The sequence below is a fragment of the Onychomys torridus genome, chromosome 10, assembly GCF_903995425.1.
Source record: "Onychomys torridus chromosome 10, mOncTor1.1, whole genome shotgun sequence".
Lineage (NCBI taxonomy): Eukaryota > Metazoa > Chordata > Mammalia > Rodentia > Cricetidae > Onychomys > Onychomys torridus.
In genome coordinates, this window is record NC_050452.1 from 78,001,571 (window position 1) to 78,024,223 (window position 22,653).

General features: G+C 41.4%; 1 pseudogene; it reads left to right on the plus strand.

The window, feature by feature from the left end:
* Positions 1-21,597: 21,597 nt before the first annotated feature.
* Positions 21,598-22,145, plus strand: LOC118592491 (annotated as a pseudogene).
* The last annotated feature ends 508 nt before the right edge of the window (positions 22,146-22,653 follow it).

Below are 22,653 nucleotides of genomic sequence, written 5' to 3' on the forward strand. Positions count from 1 at the left end.
AACCCAGGGCCTTGCACTTGCTAGGCAAGCGCTCTACCACTGAGCTAAATCCTCAACCCCAATAATAATAATTTTTAAGAGAAACTTTAGATGATAGAACATGTTCCTTAGACTTGAAGTTTAACATTTAAGTGCCAGAGGTTGATATCAACAGGCAATGCTTTAGGAATTGAGAGAGAGAAAAGATATCTTTTAAATCCAAAGAAATTTAGCTTTCTGTTTTTGCCATTCACAAACCCTGTTACGATGGATGCATGCATGATTCTACAAGATGAAAGATAGACTGAGTTGATTTTAAAATTACTCTGGTCTTGATCCTCAACTTCCTCCTTCCAAACAAACAGCATTTCTCTGGGTTCAGGGCAGATCATGGATTCCACAGTGTAAACGTAATCTCCCAGGGCTTGTCACTGTTTCTTCCTAAAGTGTGACCCACACAATAACAGCACTGGCAATTTCACCACTCTCCACAGTTAATATATTTCATATGATCAAACCATAGTTTACAGGAAATTGCTATACTGTTGATGTCATGGATGAGGAAATCAGTACATGAGATAGCCAAGCCCTGGAAAACTGACAAATTGAGAAGCCGGGGAATGGAGCTTGTCTACTTCTTGAGATAACATTAACACTGTGAGTGCTGTGACTGAGATTTCCCAGTGGAGAAGACACACGAAGGCAGGCTAGTAGCCTCAGCAGTCAAGAAGGGCTTCCTTGAGTTGAAATTCCATTGAGGAAGTGAGGTGAGCTTCTAAACAAGCTGTGAGCAGCTTTAGAATTCGACTTAGATTTTAAAGGCAAAGACATCCACGTTGGCCACCTGGGGCTGCCAGAACAAAACAGCCCAGACAAGTGTTGTCACAGAAACTTGACTTATTTTCAAAGATCAGCAAGATTCAGACTCTGGTCAAAACTCTAACCTTGACTTGCTGATGACCATCCTCTGTGTTCTTATACATACTTTGTGAGGAGATTTGGGGGACCTGGGGGTGTTCATATTGTTCTATCTGTCTCTATATAAATACACACACACACACACACACACACACACACACCTTATTCACTGCTCTATTGCTGTGAAGAGACACTATAACCAAAGCAACTCTTATGAAAGAAAGCATTTAATTAGGGTCTTGCTTACAGTTTCAGAGGCTTAATCCATTATCATCATGGCAGGAAGCATGGTGGCTTGCACGGCACTAAAGCAGCAGCTGAGAACCACATCCTGGTCCACGTTCCAAGAGAAAAGAGAATGGGGCCTAGTGTGGGCTTTTGAAGCCTCATAGCCCATCCCAGGTGGCACACCTCCTCTAAAAGTCCACACCTATCTCAACAAGGCCACCTCTACTTCTCCTTCTAATCCTATCAAAGATTTCCACTCCCTGGTGACCAAGCATTCAAATTTATGAGCCTATGGAGGCCATTCTCGTTCAAACCGCCACAATGTATTTATATGAATTGCAATCCTATCAGAGTAAGGTCCAACACTTACTATCTCATTTAACTCAAAGTCTTGTCTCCAAATACATTCCTGTTGCTAGTTAGACCCTCAGCACATGAATTCTGGAGGGGGTATAGTTCAGTCTTCAGAAACACACAAAGCTAACACCTAACCTCTGTCTCTCAGATGAAGCAACTAAGCCTTCTTATGTACTTCTTTTTCAACAAGAATCAAGAGCAAAATAATAATAATAATGCAAGAACTTTCAGATTCTCTACATTCTGAAAGTAGTTAAACTTTGTAGCTTTGTGTGTGGAGAGCACGAAAACCATGCTTATACATTCACTTCCCACTTTTAAGCTACCGGAGGAAAGACAAGAATTCGCAAAGGTACTGAGAACATTAGAGGAGATCCCAGTACAGATGTTGTAAAGGTAGGCCATTGGGGAGATAATATTTTCCTTGAGATGTACCATGTCTAATTCCTACCTCAAAGGAGAGAGATGCAACAAAAATTTAACTGGTGGCCCCAGGAATTTTGTGGACCTGAATACTAGAGCTTGACTCTCCAGGAGGTACACGGAAAGATGGGGGCTAAGTTCAATTGTAGCCAAGAGTAAGCAGAAAGGGGCTTCCTGGGAGAAGGCTGAACTTACCAGAAAGCACCATCCTACAGAGTGTGCAGTCTCAGCAGAGAAGCAGGCCAATAGAAGTTCTGGAAGCTGCAGTCAGAGGTCCCAGTGAAGACCTCTGATGAACTCATCAAAGGCCCCATGAGAAGCAACACAGGGAAGCCAGTACCCCTGCCACATTGAGACTCATCAAGTGGCCGACTCTAGTGAGCTGCCACCTGTGCTCTTGACTTTGTTACTTTTCTATTGCTGTAATAAAACACCACAACCCAGGAAACCTAAAATTCAAGAAAGCATTCAATTTGAGCTTCCAAGCATTAGAGTCCATGATGGCAGAGCCAAGGCATGGTAACAGGAATGCCATGGTGCCTTTCTAGGCAGCTGATGTGATTTCCCAAAAATTACTACAGCTGTCAATAAACTATGTCAGAACTTACCTCTGGCTACTCAAAGACACCTCTGTTATCATGATAGGTTGCAAAACTATCTCAAATCTAACCCTGTTCCTGGCCCTGGAGCCTCCACCATAGAACTTCAAGTGCCTCTTTCTAATCTGGCCTCATACAACTGTTTTGGCTCCACTGAGTCAACGGGACATTACAAATGCTACCAATAGAAATTTATAATCGCTTTGCAATGGGTTTATCCTCTCTCTCTCTGTCCTTAGAATTCCTCACCACCATATGCCTGAGCCCAGGTGTGTTGGTCAGCTTCCCACTGCTGTGACACAGTACCTAGATAAATTAACTAGTAAAGAAGAAGGACTAGGGTTTTGTTTTGTTTTGTTTTGGTTTTGGGGGGGGGGTGTTTGTTTGTTTGTTTTTACTTGTGGCTACAGAGGTTTCAGTCTCTGCTTACTTAACCCTTTGCTTTAAGCCTGCGGCAAGGCTGCACACTAGGGTAGAGCTGCATTTCAGAGGAAAGTCTTGCAAACTTCACAGAGGAAAGAGAAGAGAAAGGGTTATGGTTGATGTATCATCTTCAATGGCATGTCCAGTGACCTAGCTTTCTTCCCTGAGCCTCCCCTCTTTATCAACATTCAGAAAGACCTATTGAGAGGCTACTACCTCCCAGTAGCTCCACAGACTGCCAACCAAGCCTTGGCACATGAGAAATTTGGGAACACTCCATATCCAAATAATTTAACATTCTATGTCTGGCTCCAAAAGGCTTAAGTCCATCTCCACATGCAAAGTGCATTTAGTACACCTCCAAGGATTCCCAAGTTGTTCCAGAACTCTGAAAAGCTCAAGGCCAAAGTCTTTTTCCAGAAAAGGTGAACACTTAAGAGTGAGCCACCACACAAAACAAAATACTAGGATTACAACATACAGTTTCTATTCCTGCTCAAAACGGAGAAATTTCAAAAATAAGAATGAACCAAGCTCAAGCAAAACCAAAAATACCGACTTGTGTAATCCACGTCTGATACCTAGGGGCACATGGTAGTGAGGCATGATCCCTGAATGGCTTGGGGAGTTCTGATTCATGCAGCCTTGCTGTCTACAGCCCAAATGCCTTCTCATTAGCTGGGTCGGATATCCATCTGCACCTTTTCTCAGAACATTTAATATTTCTGACATTAATATTTCTAGGATCACCATGGCAACTACAGCCCCACCCCCACAGCTCCACCCCTACAGCTTCTCACATTGCCTTATCAACAACAATTTGTACAGACTCTAATCCTGCCTTACAGTGACTACATTCCTAGGCTTTCATTTGAAATTTCGGTGGGTGCCTCTGTTACTTCCAAACTCTCATTCTATATGTCTACTAAGCCAGAATCCTGCGACAGACACCAAGGACTGCTGCCAATAAGAACCATACCCAAACCCATGAAACGAGTTCCTGCCTTTACATCCTTGGGTATATGATTCTTGGAGTCTTGCCAATTTTGTAGGTGTCCTCGAGGTATTCATTCAATTGCCTTATTCAGAGTACTTAGCATCCTTTTAATGGCATGAGTGTGTTTAGCAACGATACCATCCTTGGCTGTAACTTTAAATGTCCTTTTCTGACAAAGACTCAACACTTCCTGAATCTTTCTGGACTGCCCCATAAGTCTGATCAGGAGCATCCAGAAATACCCACGTTACTTTCTAACACTGTATAGCCTTCAAATTTGTTTCACCAAATTAACTGGTTCATCACTCAAACTCATCCTCCAACCAAGCCTCAAAAAACGTAAACACGTTATTTTCCAAAATGCAACACAATGGGGTTGAGTCCAGGTCCCAGTCCAGCTCTTCACTCCTACCTAAGCCTGCATGAGTTTAGCCTTTGTTGTCCACATTCATACCAGCATTCTAGTTTTCTGATCTCCCACCAGAATCATCCATTAAGTTCTGCTCACAATACTTTAAGCGTTTTCTAAACTGTTTCTCCAAAAGTTTTCAAATTAATCCCACAAAGCAATTCCAGACATCTTACAGTATTGTCAGATCTGGTCCCTGAAATGACCAGACTTCTTGGTATCAATGTTCTGTGCTGGTCAGTCTCCTCTTGTTGTCATAAGACACCTGATATAAATCAACATGAAAGTTGGAAAGATTAATCCCAGTTTGTGGTTGCACAAATTTCAGTTCCTGGACACTTGGCCCTAGCACTTGGGCTTAGGATGAGGCTGAACGTTCCAGCAGTGGCCATGTGAAGTAACAAAGCTGTTCAGTCATGGTAGCTAGGGATGGGAGAGGGGCACTAGGGTTCTACTACCCCCTTCCAGGGCATGTCTCTGCATATTCTCACTTCCTTCCACTAGGCCCTACTCTCGAACATTTCTTCTACCCCTCATTAGTGCCACAGGCCTTTTGACAGTCTAACCTGATGGAGAATGTTCCATATTCAAACTATGGCATCAAGCAAACCTGCAATATAATGAAAAACAGGTTGCCAAATCATTCCTGTCAAAACACCATCAGATAGTCAATCCAGACACAAAACAGTATTATTGGCCAACAGCTTACCACAGACCCAGTATAAACCCCACCATACCACAGACACAGTGTGAACACACCATACCACAGGTATAGTGTGAACCCCATCATACCACAGACCCAGTGTGAAACCCACCATACCACAGACCCAGTATGAACCCCACCATACCACAGACCCAGTATGAAGCCCACCATACCACAGACCCAGTATGAACCCCACCATACCACAGACACAGTGTGAATCCCACCATACCACAGACCCAGTGTGAACCCCACCATACCACAGACACAGTGTGAACCCCACCATACCACAGAAAGTGTGAACCCCACCATACCACAGACACAGTGTGAATCCCACCATACCACAGACCCAGAGTGAACCCCACCATACCACAGACACAGTGTGAACCCCACCATACCACTGACACAGTGTGAACCCCACCATACCACAGACCCAGTGTGAACCCCACCATACCACAGACACAGTGTGAATCCCACCATACCACAGACCCAGAGTGAACCCCACCATACCACAGACACAGTGTGAACCCCACCATACCACAGACCCAGAGTGAACCCCACCATACCACAGACACAGTGTGAACCCCACCATACCACTGACACAGTGTGAACCCCACCATACCACAGACCCAGTGTGAACCCCACCATACCACAGACACAGTGTGAACCCCACCATACCACAGACCCAGAGTGAACCCCACCATACCACAGACACAGTGTGAAACCCACCATACCACAGACACAGTGTGAACCCCACCATACCACAGACACAGTGTGAACCCCACCATACCACAGACCCAGTGTGAACCCCACCATACCACAGACCCAGTGTGAACCCCACCATACCACAGACCCAGTGTGAACCCCACCATACCACAGACACAGTGTGAACCCCACCATACCACAGACCCAGAGTGAACCCCACAATACCACAGACACAGTGTGAACCCCACCTTACCACAGACACAGTGGGAACGCTGCCATACCACAGACACAGTGTGAATCCCACCATACCACAGACACAGTGTGAACCCCACCATACCACAGACACAGTGTGAACCCCACCATACCACAGTGTGAACCCCACCATACCACAGACACAGTGTGAACCCCACCATACCACAGACACAGTGTGAACACCACAATACCACAGACACAGTGTGAACCCCACCATACCACAGACAGTGTGAACCCCACCATACCACAGACCCAGTGTGAACCCCACCATAACCAGAAAAACTTCCAATCTGAGCTTGACACACACTACTAGACCACAGAATTCTGAGTTAAATAAGCATTTCCGTCCAAGCTATCAAGCTTTGTCCAAACTTTTAGATTGTGGCACAGAAGAAACAAACGGAAACTCCCTTCAGCAAACCTCAGAGGATTTCTGCATGAAGATGGCTGCTACAACCCAGGAGTGTAACGAAGAAGACAACATCATTTAAGGTCCACAAATCCTAACATTCAACAGCGACACACTCAGGATCCAGGTGGTTAGTTCCCAAATCTAGGGAGATTCTTGAGATTCGAATATTTCTCTGGAAATCTTCAGGGCCAGATCTCCAGCAGCATGCATTTGCTTATCCATTCCTATGCATTGCCTCCAACCTTCTGAAAAGGTCAATAGCTCTAGACTTTGCTATATACTCTGACTGTAGTCCTATTTTAAAATGCGGTCTTAATTTCATTAAGGCATCCACAATATATTATGATAAAAAAGAATAACCAGATGAAGTACAGAATGTTTCTTCTAAAAAGCTAGATTCTCAGCTGAGTGTCTGAGTAGAAAATTCACTTAGCTTGTAAACTGCTTCTTGCTGACCTAGTTTGACCATGTTGCTGAGAAGCTACCTCTAATACATAGGACCGTGGGAACTGTTTTGTATGTTTGTTCAACAGCAAGTTATCTAAAAAGGAGTAAAAAAAATATCAAGAGCAGAATACCCGAGCTAATTTACGGTCTCCTAATTTAGCAAAACCGCTAAAGCAGAGGCAGTTCTATGAATTACAGCCACATGGTTAGGCTGGGTTTGATCCCATAGATAAGGTTTTTTTCCAGCTGAACAACAAACAAGCTCTCACATCTCCACCCGTGAAGAGGTAGACTAAGAAACAAGCAGAATATTAAACGCCCTCTTCTATGCATCCCCAGGGAGCCTTCTGCTAATATTATACATTGCAACAACATTGCTAGGATGGTTTATTAATGACGTCAAAACAGAGTGAATGCTACATCTAATGATAATAACAATAAAGGTTATTTATACGCTGCCGAGCTGCCAGCTAGCTTTAGAGGCATTACAAAGATACGCTTAAAACCCGGGGAACAGAAAATAAAAACAGGACAAACTGCCTTCGGATATGAGAAAGAATAAGAGTGATGTGTCCCAGGAAAACTGAGCTGCAGACCACTGCTCGGTGAGTCTGACTTTACACACATTCACATACTCCCTTTTTATTTTCAGATTTTGAAATATACCCATAAGCATGTCAAGCCATCATTTCCAGTAAAAAGGACATTCTGACTCTAAAAACAGAGCCGCTATTGCCAAACCAAGACGCAGTGCTCCATAAGGAACTTCCTCTCAGTCCTTGGTTCTGGAAAAGGAAGAAGGGTACAAACAGCAGGTTAGTAGGAACTGCCCATTTGTTGATGCAAAGTCTAGCCAGTGGCTAAACACACACAATAATATCTCCTTGGCCCTCCACCCTCCCACATCTAAGGCCAAATATGACTTGTAAAGTGTGATTCAGGCTAAATAACTTACAGTAAAAACACATTCATACGGAGTCTTCATGGGAACACAGATTTGGTGATATATATGCAGCACAAGGTCAGCTCCCAAACTGGAACATGTCTTTCTATTCCTGGGCACTCTGCCCTCACTCACCCTTGTCTTCAGACAACACACACATAGACACACACACACACACACACACACACTCGTGCGTGCAACTAAATTCATTTCTACATGAAGTTGCATTTTATTGGAGGGTCAGCTTTTATAAGTGACTCCAGAACATAATGGTTTCCATTTTCTCTGATGGACTCTAATATGGAACACCCTTATCTGGGTGGAGTGATGGGTGCAGAAACCCAAGTTCAGGTGAGCTGGGACAAAGACGATTACTTTAAGTAAGACAGAGCCAAGGAAAAGCCAGGCCTGGGGAATGCAGAGCCTGTGGGCCAGGTGACGAGAATGAAAGGTTGATATCAGGGCCCATAGCGCCTTCCAGAGAGAGATGCAGAGGGATTTGCAGAGTAGAGTCACCTCCTTACAAGACCTCCTCTCTCTTCCCCAGACATCCTCGAGACACCTGCCCAATGGAGTTAATTTTCATCTTGAGAAATGTTTGGCCACACTTGAAGGTGGTAGGTATGAGGATTTTAAAAGGTAAATGTTGCCAGGCAGTGGTGGCTCACGCCTTTAATCCCAAAACTCGGGAGGCAGAGCCAGGCGGATCTCTGTTAGTTTGAGGCCAACCTGGGCTACCAAGTGAGTTCCAGGAAAGGCACAAAGCTACACAGAGAAATCCTGTCTCAAAAAACAAAAAACAAAACAACAACAACAAAAAAAAAAGATAAATGTTTAGGCAGACTTTATGGATGGCATAAAATATGATTTCATATGAGCCCCAAAAATAAAGCATCACTTTTTCACTCATTCTCTATCTATCTATCTATCTATCTATCTATCTATCTGTCTGTCTGTCTGTCTGTGTTGTGCATGTGTGTGTGTGTGTGTGTGTGTGTGTGTGTTTGTGTGTGTGAGAGAGAGAGAATCCGCATTTATCCATTTCCTGACTGCAGATGCAGTGTGACCAGATGCTGCCCCATGCCCCCACCATGGACAGAACCTTGAACCCACACTTCCAAAGACGTCAGGTATTTTCTCACATCAACAAGAAACATAGATAATCTCCTCTGAACTATCAAATAGCTAAGATCTTCAGAACATTTACGCACAGGCTGCACTAGAAATCTTGCAGTTATAAGTACAGAAACCGATGATCCTGGGGGGAAATGACCCCCCCCTTCCTATCTTCTATATGTCAACACCAGGAGAGTCTCTAGTGGCCAAAGTTGTTGCCTACCTATGAAGCAATTGGTGTCCAGACTGTGGAGTACTTTCACAGATATGTCATAGGATTGTCTCTGGAAATAGTAATAAAAATTTTTTAAAAAACAGTTTTATTTTGTTTTATAACCAGCTGACTCATTTGTCTACTCAGTATCATAAACATTTTCAGGACAGAAATTAAATAGCATTAGGCTCTGAACCCTCAGCACCTGGAATAACCCCTGAACTACAGCAGGCATTTAATAAATGTTTGATAAATGAAGCATTAATATTCTAGATCATTTCTCTTCCCCCTTTCTCCACCGCTTATCCTAGTCCACTCGCAACACCCCCTCCTTGACACACATTCTTGTCCTTCTCTGCGATTAAAGATAGCCCTTTAGCAACCAGCCTTGTCAAGTATGAAATCTCGGAGGTTGGTACAAAAAGTTCAGTAAAGCCAATGAAAAACTCATAGGATATCCAGTGTTGGGCAAATTCACAATGAAAGACCTTAGGTGTGAAGGATTAACTGTGGGGCTGTTGGTTTTATTTTATTATTTGCATTTAGCCTCTGACTCCTAGTGCTCATTTAGTCAATCTAAAAATCCCACTTAACTCAGAAACACGTCCAAATCTCAAGCTTCTATCAGGCACTTGAGAATTTACTGCTGCAAAATATTCTTAGTACAGTTTATGATCTCATCAGAAAGCCTGATTGAATTATGCCGAGGTAATCTCAGTCTCCCTGCTCGTCAATCTACATTTAACTAATGGGAAGCTTCATTGCGATTGCTAAGAGACAATGTTGATTATAGAAACAAAAATATACAAGTTGAAATAATGCTGACATTTTTAATCTAAGACATTCCCATCTAAAGAGGTTTTCTGTTCCAATTAGAATGATTTAGTGCATTCAATAACTGAAGAGGCATGCATGTGTGTGTGTGTGTGTGTGTGTGTATGTGTGTGTGTGTTCGTGTGTGTGTGTTCATGTGTGTATGCATATGTCTGCTTGTACTGTGCTTGTATTTGTGTTTATAACAAAAGGACTGGAAATCACAATGGCCTGCATAAGACAGAACTGCATTTCTTTCTCACACTCACACACACAAATGCAGCCAGAGCTGGATAATCTATTAGTATCAGACACCTCTTTTCTTAAATTTCTTTATAATTTCATATATAAGTACTACATCTACATTACTCCCATACCTCCTCCTCACCCAACTCCTCTCTTCTCCCAAATTCATAATCTCTTCCTTAATTATTATTGTTACATGTACCATACATATGTAAATATATTCACATTTGTATATATAACCTTTTGTGCATTTATTTATTCTTTAAGTTTTTCATACATGTGTATAGTGTATTTTGATCATGTCACCCCTCACTACCCTTACAATCATCCCTGACCCATCTTCTTCATTTTCCTCAACAATTCATGTCCTTTTCTTCTTTTTATAACACACTGTGTCCAGTGAAGCCATCCACGGGAACATGGGCAATCTACCAGGGACCACACCCTTGAAAAAACCTGAATACCCCTCCCCAGGAGTCTTCAAATGTCAATGCTCCTCAGCTCCTCTCTCCATGCTGAAATACTGATTGAACTGATACTGTATTAACTTATGCAGACAACCACATTTGCTATGAGTTCATGAGGGCCTCAGTCCTGCCATGTCCAGAAGGTCACTATTTGCAACATTCCTCTCCATCCTCAGACCCCTAGCAATCTTTCCAGAGCCTCTTCCAAGATGTTCCCTGAGCCTTAGGGTGAGGGAGTGTATTACAGATGTCCATTCCTTTCTGGAACTCAACTCTTTTAAATTCTGAAATGAAATGAGTATCCTTCAATCTAAAACCTCAGGAGACAGAATGTTCACATTCCAGCCAGCAAGAGGCAAAACCCTCCCGTCAGTGGATATTAGTAGATTCTTTGAGTTCGTGCTATAGATATTGCATCAATCACTGCTCCTATTGTATTAGTCATAACCAATTTGTTTGGCCACAGCTGGCCACAAAGGAGATCAAGATATAATTTTAAGTGGGCAGCTATACACTCAAGTAAATATATAGACTTAATAAACAGTTCACTAGATGGAATTTATATTAGTTACTTTTCTGATGCTGTGATGAAGCACCATGATCAAAGGCAACTTAAGGAAGACAGCGTTTATTTGGCTTACTGTGCCAGGACAAAAGTCCATGATGGCAGAGTGCAGGCTTACAACAAGCAGCAGGCATGGCAGGGAACAGGAAGCTGAGAACTCACATCTTGAATGGCAAACACAAAGCAGAGAGATCCTTCTGGACATGTCCAAATGATTTTCATCTCAAAGCCCGCCTCCTGTGACATATTTGACATATTCTCTGCAGTAAAGTCACCTCCTAAATCTCCCCAAACAGAATCACCAACTGGGGACCAAGTGTAAGTAAACTGCAAAAACTCTGGGTTTGGTGCCCCGGGTTTCAGCACCAAAGGTAAGTAAACAAACTGCAAAAACTCTGGGTTTGGTGCCCCAGGTTTCAGCACCAAAATGTTGGTAAGTTGATGGCTGAAACTGCAAGGAGACAGTTCAGCCCTAGAGGGCGAGGTATCCCAGACACCTCAAGCTCCTCAGAACAAGAGCTCTGCCCTGAAGGTGTCCCGGACACCTAAAACTGTTTGGCACAGCTGTGATGGCTGGGACTGCAAAGAAACAGCCCAACCTTGGAGAGGAAGGTTTCCTGACTTCTCAGGAGAGTCAGGCCTGGAATTGCTTCAGCAAGAAAGGGTATCCTGACTCTTCAGGAAAGTCAGGATATACCTGGTATGATGGGAGATGGTCTCCCCGCAGGACACAGCAATCCTGCTCTTCTCCTGGAGAGCCACAATCTCTGGCTCATGTTTCCAGCTCTTTCTCACTCAGTCCACTACGGGACGTCCCAGCAAGGTTCTTCTGTCCAGCTCCCCCCAATCAGTCCACTACGGGACGTCCCAGCAAGGTTCTTCTGTTCAGCTCCCCCTTGCTCAGTCCACTATGGGACGTCCCAGCAAGGTTCTTCTGTCCAGCTCCCCCCAATCAGTCCACTATGGGACGTCCCAGCAAGGTTCTTCTGTCCAGCTCCCCCTTGCTCAGTCCACTATGGGACGTCCCAGCAAGGTTCTTCTGTCCAGCTCCCCCCAATCAGTCCACTATGGGACGTCCCAGCAAGGTTCTTCTGCTCACCAGTCAGTGAAGGTCTTCACCCAATACTCTTTTGAGAAAGGTTTATTTGGAAAGGAGGAGTCCAGGAGAGTAGCTGCCTCTACCAGGGTGGAGAGAAGAGCTCACAACTAACCTGGCAGGGCAGTTTATATAGGATGTCTAGGGGGCGGAGTCAACTGTGATTGGTTAGTTTATTTTCTGCCCAGGGACTGGCCAGTTTTGTGAACAAGGGACAGAGATGGCCCTGATTTCAGGGCCAAACTGTGTTTCTTTCGCTGGCCTTTCTTGGCTTTTTGACACTACCTCTAAGGCCAGGGCACATTTCTTTCACTGACTCTGATTCTAGGGACCAAGAGTGTTATTTTGGTACTAGTTTCAGAATCAGGGCATATTTCCTGGGTTCTGGGTTTGGGGATAAAGTGTTCATTTCTCTGGCTCAGGTCCCAAATACAGGCTGTGTTTCTTTCCCTGGTCCTGGGTCCTAGGGCCAGGATTCTGCTGTCCTGCTCTGTGACTAGTTGATTTCACAAGTCAGTTGGACAGGGGCAGAGATGGCTCTGATCTGAGTTAAACTGTGTTTCTCACACTGGCTTCATCTGAGCCATCCTTCCCTAATTCTGAGCACCAGGGTCAGGGTGGGTTTCTCTAGCCAGCCCCTTTTCCCTACACCAAGTGTTCAAAAACCTGAGCCTATGTGGACCATTCTATAAAGACCACTCAAATCAATAGCATCCAAAAGATGGGAATAAGAATTCATTAGGGAAATTGACTTGGTTTGGGGGATCTGAGAAGTCACATAAGGGTGTCTGGAAGGTGGAGAAGCAGAGAACTCAGTAGCATAGCTCTGTCCAAGGCCAAAGCCCATAGAACTAGGCAGACAGACACCCTAACTCTCAGTGTGAAGTCTAGAAGCTAAGACAAGGTAGGAGAAAGTTGTCCCGTGTTCAAGTGCAAAAGCCACAGAACCCGGAGTTTTAAAAGCCAAGAGCAGGAGAGAGGTGTTCCAGCTCTGAAACAGAAAGAGCAAGACCCTCCCCATTACGCCTTTTCCCCCTAACAGCCAGCTCCCTGGATGTTGCCCACATTGAGGGCAGACCTTCCATTGCCAAATACAGGATTTGAAGAGAAGGAGTCACAGGTCCCATAGAATCCAAACCCAAGCAAGCTAAGTCTCATTTAGTTTTAAGTTTGAGAATAATATTTAGATCAGTATCACGTCCTCTGAGCCTACTGTTCTCCATCTCGGTGTCTATTGAACAGGGAAAAACAAAAAGCTATCAAACTGTGGCTCACCTTCAATGCCAGCCTGAGAAGCTTGTGTTTAACTCTGTAAAATATGGTAAGCTAATAGAGTGTGATCATCTTTTTATTTTTCTTCAGAATGTAACAATATCATATAGAACGGACTAAAATTTTAAAAAAGCCATGGTACTACTGTGCTGCCTACAGAAGGTTATGTAGACCACTAGTACTGGGTATGTGTTATACCAGGGAAGGCCACAGAATACAGCCACCAGCTAGAGGTCTAGCTATATACAGAGACAGCTCTCTTAAATGCATGGTAGAAATATTTTAGTGATTTTATTGAAGTGTGACAGGCATACAATGAACTACATGCATTCAAATGGCACATTTGTTGATAATATATAATAATGAGCATCCTGTTAAATTTTGAGATAGATATACCCTTGTGGTCCCATCACAAAATCAAAACCATGCACATGTTTTCAATATTTATATTAATTTAATCATACTGTGTGTACTGTTTTTTCCTTCATCTAATACAAGACTTTCAAATTTTCCACAATGTTGTTATGAACTCATTCTTTTTTATTGTCAAGCAATATTCCACTGTTCCTTTAGCCAATTGCATGGCAGTGAGCGTTTGGGCTGTTTCTTGTTTGAGGTTGTGACAAAGCTGACAGGAACTTGTGTCTGAGTCTCTGTAGACTGTTTCCATAAGAACAAAGAGTGGGGACATTTGATAATGACACATTTAACTTTTAAAGAAACTGCCAGCTCGGCCAGAGTAGTTGTATCATCTTGTATTGCCCCTGAGAAATGATGCAACACTCCAGATTCCAACCAACTGTTGACACAGCAGATCTTGGTTCATGTACTTCAGTATGTATGTAGAGGCAGCCACTGGAATTCAAGTTTGCGTTTTCCTGATGACCAGTGGCACTGAGCTTCTCCCCAGGTACTCATCTGCCATCCATATGGCTTCTGTGGGAAAGAGTTTGTTCAAAGAGTTTGTCTAATTTCCATAAGGTCAACCGGTAGTAGTGATGGTAATAAACTACAGTCTTTGCATATTCTGGATACAAGTCTTTATCAGACATTGAATTTGCCAATATTTTCTTCTAGTCTCTGATGTCTTTTTATTCTCTTTTAATACTGTTTTATGAAAATCTAACATTAGGTTTTTTTTCTTTTATATATCATGCTTTTAATGTTGCTTAAAATATTATATTTCTAACCCATGATCACAACGACTTTCTATTTTCATTCTATAATTTTTGGAGTTTTGAGTTTTACGTTTATGACTATAGTCCATTTTTATCTAATTCTAGTTAATGGTGCGATATATATGTATCCAAGTCTGCTGTTTAGCATGTATGTTTCTAACCATTTTAACAGTATTTGTTAAGAAAACCTATCCTTTCTTCACTCTGTTGCCATTATAACTTAGAAATAGTATCAGTTACCATATATGTGTGAATCAATTGCTAGACTCTATTTGATTCCATTAATCAATATGTCTATCATTACACCAATGCCACATTTTCTTGATTGATACAGCTTTACAATAAGACTGTGGATGGTTTAAGATAAGCCCTCCAACCTTGTTCTTTTGCAAGGTGTTTTATCTAGTCTACTTCCTTTTCATTTCCATATGGATTTCCAAATTGACTTGTCAATTTCTATAGTACGCCTGTTAGGATTGTGTTAAATACATGGATTGATTGGGCACAATTAATATGCTAATATAGTCTTCAACTCATAAGCAGAGTATATATTTCCATTTAGTTATGTCTTCTTTAATTTCTCTCAGAATAATATATAATTATCAGTGTATAGGTTTTGGACATCTTTTGTCATATCTGTCCCTAGGTACATCATATGCTTCATTCCATTTTAACTGGTTTTTTTATCATTACTTTTAAGTTCTGGGTTTTCCTTGATAATATCTATAAATGCACATTAGATGTGATCTGGGGAAAACTACACATAAATGGAATTTGCATAAAATAAGATTCCAAATGTATAGGAAAATTGTTGGGGAAGCCACACTGCGCATGTCTCATACATTGCCCTCTAGTTCCCACATTTATGCTGCAAAGCCACACTGCACATGTCTCACACAGTGCCCTTTATGCCCAGTGTTCATGTATAAGCTCATTACCTGTTGTTATTTTTACTACTGACATTATTTTAGGACATTATTAAGTGCACAATTCAATCAGTTTTTATAGATTCACGGAGATGTGCAACTATCACCACAGTCAGCTTTGAAACATTTCATTCCTCTCCACAAAAGATACTCTTCCCTCTAGCAGTCCCATTTCCCCAACCCTCAACAGCCTTGCCTTCTCAGCCTTTCCTTCTCAGCCTTTCCTTCTTTCCATCTCACTCTTCCTTCTTGTGTCTCAGCTTATTTAGTTTCCTTCATCCAGGACTATATTTTCCTCCCAGTCAGCAAATAACAAGTGTGACATTTCAAGCCTAATGCAGAAAGTTTCCTGCTTTCAGAGGGGAAAAAATGCCAGGATTCTTTCTCTTTGAGCTGTTTTCTCTGTTAGGATGACCTCTTCCCTGACAACCTGGGTAACTACTGAGACCAGTAAAGCGGAGCCTCAGTTCAAAAGAATCGATTACTAAAATGTTCTTCTTAAAAATTAATCTTACTTTTAAGAACTGGATTTCAAAATAATTAGTGTTCAGTAAAGACATTGTCTCTAAATAGAATGCAAATAGAATCAATGAAGTAGATACCACCGGCACCAAGGCTGTAAAATGGCCTCACTGGGTCTGGGGAAACACACAAAGGTGTATTAAGTTCTCACTGAGTGAAGGAAAATGCAAAGCCAGACACTAATAATGGTAAGATTTTGCCTACTCCCCTTGTATTGATACTGCTGAATATTTTAAAGAGTAAGAGCTAGCCGAGCGGTGGTGGCACATGCCTTTAATCCCAGAACTCGGGAGGCAGAGGCAGGTAGATCTCTGTGAGTTCAAGGCCAGCCTCGGCTACCAAGTGAGTTCCAGGAAAGGTGCAAACCTACACAGAGAAACCCTGTCTCAAAAAACAAAACAAAACAAAAAAAAAAAAAAAAAAGAGTAAGAGCTAGAGCTTGCCAGAGATGGATAAGTACAAAAGAAGAAGAGGAAGAGGAAGAGGAGGAAGAAGAGGAAGAAGGAAGAATGTTCATCAGTGTGATTGGGCCATCAGGTTTATTAATTGGCATTTATTTGGGGAATAAACAAACTTGTCAGAACCTTGAGACAAGAAGTGGCTTTGCAAAATAGAGCATAGCACTCATCAAAACCAGAACCCTGAGCCAGCAAGATGGACCAATAGGTAAGAGTGCTTGTTGCCAAGCCTGACAATGTGAGCTCAGTACCTAGAATCCACATGATAGGATTCGAGAACTGGTTCCTACAAGTTGTCCTCTGATACCATGGCATGAACATGCCCTCACACATGCACACAAACAAACACACACACACACACACACACACACACACACACACACACACACACAAAATAAGTAAATGGCACAGGCCCGCTAAGCAAGAAGGCTAACTTCAGATCTTTACTCTTCCTCCTCTGCTCCATGTACAATCTCCACGTCTCATCCCCAGCTCTGTAACGAGCTACCTGCCGTGGTCTTTCCTCACTCTCTGCCCCCAGGCCCAGGAAACTAAGGAGATTCTGGTGGAACACCATGCTTTCCACCCTCCTGTGGACCCCCCCCTCACTTCTAACCCATCCCCATCCCTAACCATCAGCTTCACCTAGAAACACAATGTACCCAGAACCCCCAGTGGCCACACCTAGCAGGATCCTAGAAGCATTTTCTACTAGGCAACACAGAGCCACCAGGCTTTCCTAAGAACTAGACAGGGCAACAGAAAGCAAAGAACAAAACAGCCACTCAACAAAGACAAGACCAGATATCAGCACCTAGAATACAATCATCTCAAACCTAGATGTCTAGACACCACTGTAAAAATGCAGTCAAAATAGCCAGGACAATATGTCCCCACTAGAGCCCAGGAGCCCTACTATAATAGTCCCAGAGCAATACAACATGGTTAAAGCATAAGACAAGGACCTTAACATGGCCTTCATGAATATGATAAAGGTTATTAAAGAGGGAATTAATAAATCTTTTTTTAATCTATGAAACCAAACAATCAGGGGATGGAAGTGAATAAAACAGTTGAAGACCTGAAAGTGAAAATGAATCAATAATGAAAACCCAAACTGCAGGAAATCTGGACATGCAAAGTTTAGGAACTCAAACAGGAACCTCAGAGACAAGTCTCACAAACAAAATACAAGAGACAGAATAGTGAATCTCAGGCATTGAACACAAGGTAGAAGAAATGGACACCTAGGTCAAAAATAAAAAGTTAAATTATAAAAAATTTCATGTTTAAAATATCCAAGAAATCTGGGATACTATGAAAAGACCAAAACTAAGAATAATAGGAATAGAAGAAAAGAAACCTAAACCAAAGGCACAGAAAATATTTTCCACAGAATCATAGAAGAAAAATTTCCTAACCTAAAGAAGAAGGTACCTATCAGGAACAAGAAGCATGCAGAACACCAAATAGACTGGACCAGAAAAGAAATTCCCCTTGGCACACAATAATCAAAACACTAAACATACAGAATGAAGAGAGAATATTAAAAGAAGCAAGGAAAAAAGACCAAGTAACATATAAAGACACACCTATTAGAACAACACTTGACTTCTCAATGGAGAGTCTGAAAGTTAGAAGGGCCTGAACAGATGTGCTGCTGACTCTAAAGGACTAGATGGCAGCCCAGACTTCTATACCTATCAAAACTTTCAATCACAGTAGATGGAGAAAGACATTCCAAGATAAAACCAAATTTAAGCAATATCTTTATACAAACAAAGCCCTATAGTAGGTGCCAGGAGGAAAACTTCAACCTAAAAAAATTAAATAAATACAGGGAATAAATACTCCCAGGCAAGCAAATCAAAAGAGGGAGAAAAAGAAGCACACCACAAGATAAAATAATAAGAATCAACAAATACTGCTCATCAATAGCTCTTAATATCAATGGTCTCAATTCCCTGATAAAAAAGACACAGACTAACAGAACAGGTATGAAAATAGGATCCCTCCTTCTGACTCCAAGAAACATACCATTTTAACATCCAGGATAAACATTACCTCAAGGTTAAAGGATGGAAAAAGATATTCTAAACAAATGGGCCTCAGAAGCAAGCCGGTGTAGCCATTTTAACATCTGACAAAATGGGCTTCAAACAAAAAGTAATCAGAAGAGATAGGGAAGGACTCTACACTCTCAACAAAGGAAAAATCCACCAAGATGACATTTCAGCTCCTAACATCTATGCTCCAGACACAAGGGCACCCAAGTTTGTAAATACTACTACAATTTAAATCAGAATGAATCCCACACATTAATAGTAGGGAGACTTCAACACCCTAATCTCACCAATGGACAGGTCATCCAGACAGAAATTAAACAGAGAAAAAGTGGGACTAACAGACATTATGACTCAAAGGGATCTGACAGATATCTACAAAACATTTCACCCAAACACAGAATTTACCTTTTTCTTAGTACTTTGTAGAACCGTCTCCAAAATTTACAACATATTTGGTCATAAAGCAAGTCTCAGCAAACACAAGAAAATTGAAATCACCTCCTGCATCTTACCAGACCACCACAGATTAAAACTGGATTTCAACAACAATAAAAAACAACAGAAAGCCTACAAATTCATGGAAACTAAACAACTCTCTACTGAAAAACCACTGGGTCAAGGAAGAAAGAAAGAAAGAAATTAAAGACTTCCTAGAATTCAATGAAAGTGGATGTAAAACAGACCCACATTTATGTAACACAATGAATGCAGTGCTAAGAGGAAAGTTCATAGCACTAAGTGCCTTCATAAGAAATTTAGAGAGGCCGGGCAGTGGTGGCGCATGCCTTTAATCCCAGCACTCGGGAGGCAGAGCCAGGAGGAGCTCTGTGAGTTTGAGGCCAGCCTGGGCTACCAAGTGAGTTCCAGGAAAGGCACAAAGCTACACAGAGAAACCCTGTCTTGACAAAAAAAGAAAGAAAGAAAGAAAGAAAAGAGAGAGAGAGAGAGAGAGAGAGAGAGAGAGAAAGAAAGAAAGAAAGAAAGAAAGAAAGAAAGAAAGAAAGAAGAAAGAAAGAAATTTAGAGAGCTCTCACACTAGCAACTTAATAGCATACCTGAAAGCTCTAGAACAAAATGAAGCAAATACACCCAAGAAGAGTAGACAACAGGAAATAATCAAACTGAGGGCTGAAATCAATAAAACAGAAACAAAGAAAGCAATACAAAGACTCAATGAAACAAAAAGTTGGTTTTTGAGAAAATCAACAACATTAACAAACCATTATCCAAACTAACCAAAAGACAAAAAGAGAATATCCAAATTAACAAAATTAGAAACAAAAAAAGGGGGCATAACAACAGACACTAAGGAAACCCAAAGAATCATTATGTCATATTTCAAAAACCTATACTCCACAAAATTGGAAAATATAAAAGAAATGGACAAATTTCTTGATAGATACTGTTTACCAAAGTTAAATCAAGATCAGATGAACAATTTAAATAGACCTATTACCCCTAAGGAAATAGAAGCAGTCATTAAAAGTCGTCCAACCAAAAAAAGTCCAGGAACAGATGGTTTCACTGCAGAATTCCACTGAAATTTTAAAGAAGAGCTAATACCAATACTTCTCAAATTATTCCACAAAATAGAAACTGAAGGAGCATTGCCAAATTCATTTTATGAAGCCATAGTCACCATGATACCAAAACCACACAAAGACTCAACAAAGAAAGAGAATTACAGACCAGTTTCCCTTATGAACATAGACGCAAAAATATTCAATAAAACACTTGAAAACTGAATCCAAGACTACATCAAAAGGATCATCCACCATAATAAAGTATGCAGGGATGGTTCAACATACGAAAATTTGTGAATGTAATATGCCATATAAACAAACGGAAAGGGAAAAACCTCATGATCATCTCATTAGATGTTTAAAAAGCCTTTGACAAAATCCAACACCTCTTCATGATAAAGGTCTTGGAGAGATCAGGGATATAAGGTACATACCTAAACAGGATGAAAGCAATATACAGCAAACCAATAGCCAACATCAAATTAAACAGAGAGAAACTCAAAGCAATTCCACTAAAATTGGGGACAAGACAAGGATGTCCACTTTCACCATATCTCTTCAATATAGTACTTGAAGTTCTTGCTAGAGCAATAAGACAACTAAAGGAGATCAAGGGGATACAAATTGGAAAGGAAAAAGTCAACATATTACTATTTGCACATGATATGATAGTATACATATGGGGCCACAAAAATTCTACCAGGGAACTCATACAACTGATAAACACCCTCCAAGAAGTGGCTGTATACAAGATTAACACAAAAATAATTAGCTCTCCCATATACAAATGATAAATGGGAAGAGAACAAAACTGGAGAAGATATCAAAGATGGAAAGATCTCCCATGATCATGGATGGGAAGGATTAACACAGTAAAAATGGCCATCTTGCCAAAAGAAATCTACAGGGGTTGGGGATTTAGCTCAGTGGTAGCCCTGGTTTGATCCTCAGCTCCAAAAAAAAAAAACAAGAAAGAAAAGAAAGAAAGAAAGAAAGAAATCTACAGTCAACACAATTCCCATCAAAATCCTAACACAATTCTTTACAGATTTTGTAAGAACAACACTTGGGATTGGAGAGATGACTCAGCCATTAAGAGCACTGACTGCTCTTCCAAAGGACCTGGGTTCAATTCCCAGCACCCACATGGTAACTCACAACTGTCTGTAGCTCCAGTTACAGGGGATCGAACACCTTCATACACAGTATATACTGGCAAAACACCAGTACACATTAAATAAATAAATAAATAAATAAATAAATAAATAAATAAATAAATAAATAAATCCTTAGAAAAAGAAAGAAAGGCTCTTCCTGTAAGCAGCCTGGGGTAACCTGTGAAGATGGTTAGCTACTTTCCAGAAAACCCTACAAAATCATGCAAATCAAGAGGCTCAAATCTTTGAGTTCACTTTAAGAACACCCGTGAAACTGCCCAGACCATCAAGGGTATGCATATCCGAAAAGCCACCAAATATCTGAAAGATGTTGCTTTAAAGAACCAATGTGTGTCTTCCCGGCGGTATAATGGTGGAGTCGGTAGGTGCACCCAGGCCAAACAGTGGATCTGGCCACAGGGCCGGTGGCCTAAAAAGAGTGCTGAATTTTTGATGCATGTGTTTAGAAATGCAGAGAGTGATGCTGAACTGAAGGGTTTAGATGCAGATTCTCCAGTCACTGAACACATCCAGGTGAACAAAGCAGCTTAGATGCACAGACGGACTTACAGAGCTCGTGGCCGGATTAACCCATACATGAGCTCCTCTGCCACATGGAGATGATCCTCACTGAACAGGAACAAATTGTTCCAAAGCCGGAAGAGGAGGTTGTGAAGAAGAAAAATACATCCCAGAAGAAACCGAAGAAACAAAAACTTATGGCACAGGAATAAATTCAGCATAAAATAAATGCAGATACAAGTTAAAAAAAAAAAAAAAAAGAATAGCTAAAACAATCCTGCACACTAAAAGAACTTCTGGAGGTATCACTATCCCTGATTTCAAGCTGTACCACAGAGAGCAATAGTGATAAAAAATAAATAAATAAAAATTTAAAAAAAAAAAAAACCTCATGATATTGACATAAAAACAGACAGGCAGTCAATAAAATCAAATCAAAGACTCAGACATAAATCCACACACCTGATTTTTGACAAAGAAGCCAAAATTATACAATGGGGAAAAGAAAGCATCTTTAACAAATGGTGCTGGTCTAACTGGATGTCAGCATGTAGAAGAATGCAAATAGATCAATATTGTCTTAATTAGGGTTTCTACTGCTGTGAAAAGACACCATGGCCATGGAAATTCTTATAAAAGAACACATTTAATTGGGGTAGCTTACTTACAGTTCAGAGGTTTAGTCCATTATCATCATGGCAGGAAGCAAGGCAGCATGAA